The following is a 9514-nucleotide window of genomic DNA, read 5'->3' on the forward strand; positions in this document are numbered from 1 at the left end:
AAAAGTGCTATCGCTGCGGCAGAACAACCCATGATCAGAAGGACTGCTGGGTTAAGGACAAAGTATGCAGGCAATGTGGGAAAATGGGACACATAGCAAGAGTCTGCAGGTCGGGAAAGAAAACCAACACTACAAAAACTACGAAGGAAAAGTACAAGAAAGTAAAGAAATTGACAGACAGTAGTTCGGAAGATCAGGAGAGTGATAAGGACTCCGGGAGCAGGAGACTAAGTTGTCTAAAGTTACACAACGTGATCGCAAAGGAGGATCACCGAACCATTTGGGTCACCCTCATGATAGCAGGGTCCCCAGTAAAGATGGAATTGGACACAGGATCAGCCCTAACGGTCATGAATCGAAGAGACTATGAGCGGCTATTCTCACACATACCCTTGAAGGACACGTCCATTGTATTGAAGACATACACGGGGCAAAAAGTCTACCCCAGAGGAAAAATAAGGGTGCCAGTTGAATACAACGGCAAGGAAACACAGAAACTGTATCTATATATACACACTACCAGATGGAGGACCACCATTATTGGGACGTGAATGGATCCGAAAAATACAATTGGATTGGCATTCCATTCAGGCGCTAACTGTGACTGATAAAAAGGATGATGACATCACACCTGGACGACTGTCAAAGATTCTAACTGACGCGAAAGAGGTGTTCCAACAAGGACTTGGGACTCTAAAAGGAGTAACGGCAACGATAAAAGTCGAAGATAACGGAAACCCAAAAATTTTTAAGGCCAGACGCGATCCGCCCAGCCGTTGAAGCAGAGCTGGAGAGTCTGGAGCGTTCAGGTGTGCTGTCCAAGGTAGACTGGAGCGAGTGGGCCACACCCATCGTCCCTGTAATGAAGAAATCATTGAGCAGCACGCCTGGGGAACCGAAGAAGGTTTGCATCTGTGGGGGCTTCAAGGTAACTGTGAACCCAGTCCTGCACACAGTACAATATCCACTTCCACGGATAGAAGATATTTTCGCCTCACTATCTGGAGGGAAACGCTTTACAAAGATTGATCTGGCCCAAGCGTATCTACAAATGGAGGTGGAAGAAGCATCTAGGAAATACCTCACGATAAACACTCACAAAGGCCTTTACCAGTACAATCGACTGGTATTCGGGGTAGCATCAGCCCCGGCTATTTGGCAGAGGGCGATGGAACAAGTCCTGCAAGGGATCCCGGGGACCCAGTGTTATTAGGACGACATCCTGGTTATGGGCGAAAATGACAGTGAACACCTTGCCAACCTGGAGCAGGTGCTCATGAGATTACAGGAATATGGGCTACGAGCCAACCGCCCCAAATGCGAGTTCTTCAGGAGACAAATCTCGTACTGTGGCCACATGATTGATGAGGAAGGGTTGCATAAGTCGCCGGACAAGATTGAGGCTGCAGTCAAGACTCCAGCACCGGAAAATGTGTCGCAACTGAGGTCGTTCCTCGGGTTGGTGAACTACTACCATAAGTTCTTGCCGAATTTATCTACAATTCTGCACCCACTGAACACCCTGCTGCAAACTGGAGTAACATGGAAATGGAGTGATGAGTGTAAGCGTGCCTTTCAGAAATGTAAATGCCTAATCACTTCAAAAGAAGTATTGGCCCACTACAATCCAACACTACCGATTCGGTTAGCATGTGATGCGTCTCCCTATGGCATCGGAGCGGTGCGGTCACACAAATTCCTTGACGGTTCAGAGAGGCCAATAGCCTTTGCGTCACGCTCGTTAACCTCAGCCGAGCGTAACTACGCCCAGATTGACAGGGAGGCCCTCAGCTTGGTGTGGGGGGTGAAGAAGTTCAATCACTATCTGCACGGGCAGAAATTCACCCTACTGACTGATCATCAGCCCCTGGTCTCCATTTTTAACGCAAAGAAGGGCGTTCCGGTGATGATGGCACAACGGCTGCAAAGATGGTCACTTTTTCTAGGGGCACATCAGTACGACATAGAGTATAAGGGTACGAAACAGCATGGAAACGCAGATGGGCTGTCGCGCCTACCGTTGCCTACGGTAGAGGAAGCACCTGCAGTGGACCCTGTTGAGATATTCCATGCGACCATAGTCGAATGTCTACCTGTTACAAACTCAAGTATAGAGAAGGAAACCCGAAATGGCCCGACACTCTCTCGGGTCTATGATTTGACAGTGAAGGGATGGCCAGCACATGGCGACTCACTGTTGCCAGCATTCTCGCCAAGGAGAGAACAGCTGTCAGTGTGCCGGGGGACCTTGATGTGTGGATCCCGAGTGGTAATTCCACCCAAGTTGAGAGAGAGAGTGCTCAATGAGCTTCATCTGGGAGGGGTAAAAATGAAGAGCCTAGCCAGGGCGTTTGTGTGGTGGCCGGGAATCGATAAAGAAATTGAGGATATGACCAAGAGATGCACAGGATGCCAGAAGGTCCAAAACGCTCCACCACAGGCCCCGCTACATCCATGGGAGTGGCCCTCATCTCCATGGCAACGGGTACACATTGATTTTGCTGGTCCATTTTGTTGTATCCGTGTGTTAATGAAGACACGGAATGCAGGAGTTGGTTTACAGGTGTTTACTGGACAAAGTCTGGAGGTGAACTAACAGATACAAGACAATATACAGGCTTATATAGTCCGAGTGGCCATTACCGGCATTACAGTACACAGGGGGCTCTTAAAGGCACATACACCACAATTCCTCCCCTTTTAGACAACCAGTACATAATATTTTAAGTAATCATTAATTAACATGTTACAAGAACAATAATCTACACATTTGCTGCAGTTAATCAATTATAAGTCAGTCTCTCTGGAGGCTTCCTGACTCGGTCCGGATAACGCCTCGGTGGTGCAGTAGTTTCTGGTGGTGTAGTAGGTTCTTTTGGCAAGGCTGATTCGGCTTGAATGCCAGTGTCGGGTTCATCCGGTTCCAGTATCAGCATATCGGAGGTAGATACTATGTGTATCCCTACTTCATCATTAGGCGTATAGAGTTGTGGTGTAGGTTGTCCCTTTTCGGATGACTCTATGATCTGGTCAGCATGGCGCCTTATTATGCTTTCTCCAATGTCCACGGTATACATCAGCGGTCCTAGTCGTGTGCAAATAGTTCCAGGCTGCCATTTCTCGGTACGGTAGTCCCGGGCCAAAACTTGTTGACCTATCTGGAAGGTTCTAGTTGGCCTTTCATTCATGCCTTGAAATTGCCGGTTCTCCACATCCCTTCTGATGTTTGGCTTGATCAAATCCAGCCGGCATCTTAGGCTTCTATTGAAGAACATCATGGCGGGAGTTTGGTTTGTAACCACATGTGTTGCATTCCTGTATGCAAACAAGAAGTTATCTACTTTATGCCGAAGTTTTATGTCTTCATTACCCATGGCCTTTATGGCCTTCTTGAAGGTCTGGACAAACCTTTCAGCCAATCCATTGGTGGCGGGATGGTATGGGGCGGACGTGTAGTGCTTAACCCCATTGTTTTTTTAAGAACTTCCTGAATTCTTCGGACACAAATTGCGGTCCATTATCAGAACAGATCTGTTCAGGCAGCCCATTCCTGGCAAATATGGTCCTTAATACTGTGATGGTTTTGTCTGTGGTGGTGGAGGACATCTTTATTACCTCCGGCCACTTGGAGTGTGCATCAACCGCGATTAAGAACATTGAGTCCATAAATGGACCAGCAAAGTCGATGTCTAGCCTTTGCCATGGAGATGAGGGCCACTCCCATGGATGTAGAGGGGCTTGTGGTGGGGCGTTTTGGACCTTCTGGCATCCTCGGCAGCTCTTGGTCATTTCTTCGATGTCTCCATCGATACCTGGCCACCACACAAACGCCCTGGCTAGGTTCTTCATTTTCACTCCACCCAGATGCCCCCCGTGAAGCTCCTTTAGCACTTTATCCTGGAGTTTGGGTGGAATCACCACTCTGGATCCACACATCAAGGTTCCTCGGCACACTGACAGCTGCTCTCTTCTTTGCGAGAATGCTGGCAACAGTGGTTCACCATGTGCTGGCCATCCCTTCACCGTTAAATCGTAGACTCGTGAGAGTGTCGGGTCATTTCTTGTTTCCTTTTCAATGGCAGAATTTGTTACTGGTAGACATTCCACTATGGTTGAGTGGAACATATCCACTGGGTCTACTGTAGGTGCCTCTTCTACCGTTGGCAACGGTAGGCGTGATAAACCGTCAGCATTCCCATGCTGTTTTGATCCTTTGTATTCTATGTCATATTGGTGTGCCCCTAGGAAAAGGGACCACCTCTGCAGCCTTTGTGCTGTCATAATGGGAACACCCTTTTTAGGGTTGAATATAGAGACGAAGGGTTGATGGTCAGTCAACAAGGTAAATTTTTGTCCGTGTAGGTAATGGTTGAATTTCTTCACTCCCCATACCAGGCTGCGTGCTTCCCTGTCGATCTGGGCATAGTTACGCTCCGCTGAGTTCAATGAGCGTGACGCAAAAGCTATCGGCCGCTCCGAGCCATCAGGGAATCTATGCGATAATACCGCTCCTACGCCATAAGGGGATGCATCGCACGCCAGTCTGATTGGCAGTGATGGGTTGTAATGAGCCAAAACTTCCTTGGACGTGATCAAGCCTTTTCATTTATGGAAGGCACGTTTACAGTCCTCGCTCCATTTCCAAATTACTCCCGTTTGTAGCAGTTCGTTAAGAGGGTGCAGAACAGTTGACAAGTTCGGTAAAAATTTATGGTAGTAATTTATCAATCCCAGGAACGACCTTAATTGAGAGACATTTTCAGGTGCTGGTGCTTTTATGACCGCTTCAATTTTCTCAGGGGACTTATGCAACCCTTCTTCATTAATTATGTGGCCACAATATATTTGTTTCTGGAAAAATTCGCACTTGGGGCGGTTTGCTCGTAGGCCCCGTTCTCTCAGCCTAGTGAGCACCTTCTCCAAATTGGCAAGGTGTTCGTTGTCGTTTGCTCCTGTTACAAAGATGTCGTCTAGGTAGCATTGAGTCCCCGGAATCCCTTGCAGGACTTGTTCCATAGCTCTGTCAGATAGCTGGAGCTGATGCTATTCCAAAAACCAGTCGATTGTACTGGTACAGGCCCGTGTGTGTTTATTGTGAGATACTTTGTAGAGGCCTCCTCAACCTCCATCTCTAGATATGTCTGTGCCAAGTCAATTTTTGTGAAACGTTTCCCTCCGGCTAGTGAGGCGAAAATATCTTCTATCCTCGGAAGAGGATACTGTACCATGTGAAGGACTGGGTTTACAGTCACCTTGAAGTCCCCACAGATGCGAATTTTTCTCTGTTCTTCAGATTTATCATTATTCAACGTTTTCTTCATGACCGGGACGATGGGTGTTGCCCACTCGCTCCAATCTATCTTGGATATCACACCTGTCTTTTCCAAATTCTCCAGCTCTGCCTCGACTGCTGGACGAATTGCGTATGGCACCGGCCTTGCCTTAAAAAACTTGGGAATTGCCGCATCTTCCACCTTTATTGAGGCGGTGACGCCTTTCAAGGTTCCTAGTTCCTGTTGGAACACTTCTTTGGCGTTGGCCAAGATGTCTTTTAATCGTTCCGGTATGATGTCATCATCATTTTTTTTCTTACTGGTCACCGTCAGTGCCTGAATGGAGTGCCAGTCCAAACGTATCTTCCTGATCCATTCACGTCCCAACAGCGGTGGACCACCATCTTGCAGAACGTATAAATACAACTTCTGTATTTCCTTGCCGTTGTATACAACAGGCACCTTTATTTTCCCTTTGGGGTATACTTTCTGCCCCGTATATGTTTTCAAGATAATGGATGTGTCTTTCAAAGGTATATGCGGAAATAGCCGCTCGTAATCCCGTCTACTTATGACGGTCAGGGCTGATCCTGTATCTAGCTCCATTTTAACTGGGGACCCCGCTATCGTGAGGGTAACCCAAATGGTCTGGTAATCTTCTTTGGCAATTACATTATGTAATTTGAGAGAGCTTAGTCTCTTGTTTCCGGAGTCGCTATCGCTCTTCTGGTCTTCGGAGCTACTGTCCGTCATCATTTGTACCTTTCTGTACTTTTCCTTTTTGATTTTTTTTCTGTCAGTGGATTTTTTTGTTTCCAGACCGGCATACACGTGTAATGTGTCCAATCTTTCCGCATTGCCTGCATGCTTTGTCCTTGAACCAGCAGTCCCTCTGGTCATGGGTGGATCTGCCGCAGTGATAACATCTCTCGAAACCCCGTGACATTTCATGGGTGCCGAAGTCCTGTGGCTTTTGCTGTATCTCTGCAGCTCCTCTTGCTGGTGGTTCGTATGATACAGCTACACTGAAAGCCTTGTCCAGTGTCAAATCTTTCTCAGAAAGTAGCCTTTTTTGTGTTCCTTCACTTAGGAGACCGCAGACGAATTTGTCTCGTAGAGAATCTGCCAGTCCTGCCCCGAATTGGCAGTGTAGGGTATCAACAATCTCCTTAAAATTCTTGTCCATCGGTTTGGCTGGAGTGATTAAGTTTCGTAACAGCCTGTATGTCCTTGCGCCCATTAGATTTAGAAGTACCGATGCCTTTTTATCATCCTTTATTTCATTCGCTGTGCAATATACTTCCACTCTTTCCACATATGTGGCCCAATCCTCTACATCACTATCGAAAGTAGTAATGTTGCCAGTCTTAGGCATCCTGAAAAAAAATGGCGCCTCCCGCGCTTTCCTTTCTTCCTTGCTGAAAAAATGGCGCCTCCCGCGCTTTCCCACCGCTGTTGCTGCTGACAACGCTGTTCTCCGCGGTTTTTATTTATACAAACATTTTTAATAGTCGGAGACTTGTTCCCGCCGGACTCTCTGGGACTTTCCCCGCCCTCTGCGTGGTCCGAACGCCGACCTGCTTTGCAGAGCTGGCCGTCTCCCAAGTGCTCCACCCTTCGTATTTGTTTGCCTGTGCCTTCACTGCTTGGCCCCACTGTAGAGCCAGCCGATCGAGCCCCAGCCCGCCACCCAGGAAGTATTATTGCAGTACCTGCCACCAGCCTGGCTAGCTGGTGAAACCACAGTTTTTTTTCGTTTTTTTTCTTCCTTCGTCTGAGGAATCGATCTCCTTGAGGTGCTGCCGAATTGCAGGTAAGTCCGTTTCCAATTCATCGCCACTGTTGTATCCGTGTGTTAATGAAGACACGGAATGCAGGAGTTGGTTTACAGGTGTTTACTGGACAAAGTCTGGAGGTGAACTAACAGATACAAGACAATATACAGGCTTATATAGCCCGAGTGGCCATTACTGGCATTACAGTGCACAGGGGGCTCTTAAAGGCACATACACCACACATTTATGGACTCAATGTTCCTAATCGCCGTGGACGCCCATTCGAAATGGCCAGAGGGCATCAAAATGTCCTCCACCACCACAGAGAAAACTATTGCAGTCCTACGGACCATCTTCGCCAGGAATGGCTTGCCAGAACAGATTTGCTCCGACAATGGGCCACAGTTTGTGTCAGAGGATTTCCGGAGGTTTCTGAGGAATAATGGGGTGAAGCATTACACATCTGGCCCATATCATCCAGCCACAAATGGATTGGCTGAGAGGTTTGTTCAGACCTTTAAAAAGGCAATAAAGGCAATGCATAATGACGACATACCACAACACAAGGTGTCACCAACCAAGCTCCAGCCATAATGTTCTTCAACCGAAGGCTAAGATGTCGCCTGGATTTGCTCAAACCAAACATAAGACGAGATGTTGAGGATAAGCAATTCCAGCACATCAATGAGAAGCCAACCAGGAGCTTCAAGATAGGGCAACCAGTCTTGGCCCGTGACTACCGAACAGAAAAATGGCAGCCAGGAGCGATATGCACACAGCAGGGACCACTAATGTACACAGTGGACGTTGGAGAGAGCATCGTGAGACGCCATGCTGACCAGATTCTAGAGTCACAGGAACAAGCCAAACCCATACCACGAGCAGGTGCACCTGGTAATCAACCCGAAGTACAGATTGCGTCTACCTCAGAAGCAGTGGTATTGGAAGCTGACAAACCAACCAATGACAGTGAGCCAGAATCAACTCCGCCGCAAGAACAGGATACTCGAGAAAGGCGCTATCCAGTCAGGATCAGGAAGCCTCCTCAAAGACTGAACTTATAAATGATTATTTCAGTTGATGTATATAGTACAGAGAATATTGTAATTGTAATTAGTTATTATTTAGTTGTCAAAATGAATGTTATGTACTGTTTATCTAAAAGGGGATGAATTGTTGTGTATGTACCTTTAAGAGAACTGATTCTATACTGCAGTACCGGCAGTGACCACCCCTGTATATAAAGCCATAGCAGGCTTCTGTACGTCAGTCTTAAGTTACCCTCTGTTCAAGTAAATACCTGTTTTATTGTTCTCCTGCAGTCCGTGTATTATTTATACTCGGACACTACAAAGTGTACCGGCAGGGCAAGAGATAGCTGCCAGGTGTGAGAGAGAAACAAAAGGAAAGGGGGGGGGGGGGGGAAGGAGTGGAAAAATTACAAGAAAAAATGTGTAATAGGGGTTCTTTGAAGGTGTTTAAAATTACGAAGGGATGTGAGCGGATAGATAGAGATTATTTCCCGTGGTTCTGGGGGTTTAGAATATGCGGATGTAGATACAAAATAAAATGTAAAATATTTAGGACTAAGCAAGATTTTAACTGTCTCTCTCACACACACTCGCCAAGTCTCTCCTTCACTCACTCTAGCACCCTAACTGCCAATCTATCTCCCCCAGTCCCACCATTTATATCATTCTCTCTCTGTTTCTGTGTGTGTCTCTCTCTCTCTCTGTTTCTGTGTGTGTTTCTGGGGGTCTCTCGCTCTCTGTTTCTGGGTCTCTCGCTCTCTGTTTCTGGTTACCTGGTCCCGCTCGGTCCGGCAGCCGCTACAGTCGGTGATAGCAGCGGATCGGGAACTTTCCTGCAACATGGCGTCGCCGGCGGAGGGAGCGAGCGCCGGACACAAAGCCGCAGCGTTACCAGGCAACGGAGCACTCCAACACACCCAGTGTCCCGATTATACAGCACTAATACTGAGTAAATTACCAACACACCCAGTGTCCCGATTATACAGCACTAATACTGAGTAAATTACCAACACACCCAGTGTCCCCATTATACAACAAAAGTACTGAGTAAATTACCAACACACCCAGTGTCCCCATTATACAGCACTAATACTGTCAGTAAATTACCAACACACCCAGTGTCCCCATTATACAGCACAAATACTGAGAGTAAATTACCAACACACCCAGTGTCCCCATTATACAACAAAAGTACTGAGTAAATTACCAACACATCCAGTGTCCCCATTATACAACAAAAGTACTGAGTAAATTACCAACACCCAGTGTCCCCATTATACAGCACTAATACTGTCAGTAAATTACCAACACACCCAGTGTCCCCGTTATACAGCACTAATACTGAGAGTAAGTGACCAACACACACAGTGTCCCCATTATACAACACTAATACTGACAGTAAATTACCAACACACCCAGTGTCTCCATTATGCAG

The 9514-nt window shown here is 47.1% G+C and overlaps 1 pseudogene across 1 annotated transcript in view; it reads right to left on the reverse strand.

Annotated features, from left to right (window-relative positions):
* Positions 1 to 8921, reverse strand: part of LOC147109703 (HEAT repeat-containing protein 4-like) — an 84371-nt pseudogene extending 75450 nt beyond the window's left edge. The window contains exon 1 of the transcript XR_015080151.1: positions 8853 to 8921. The product of XR_015080151.1 is annotated as a HEAT repeat-containing protein 4-like (transcript). The remainder of the gene's footprint in view (positions 1 to 8852) is intronic.
* Between the last annotated feature and the right edge of the window lie 593 nt (positions 8922 to 9514).

This window comes from Somniosus microcephalus, chromosome 12, assembly GCF_052327205.1.
Source record: "Somniosus microcephalus isolate GS21.2 chromosome 12, FLI_Smic_1.0, whole genome shotgun sequence".
Classification (NCBI taxonomy): domain Eukaryota; kingdom Metazoa; phylum Chordata; class Chondrichthyes; order Squaliformes; family Somniosidae; genus Somniosus; species Somniosus microcephalus.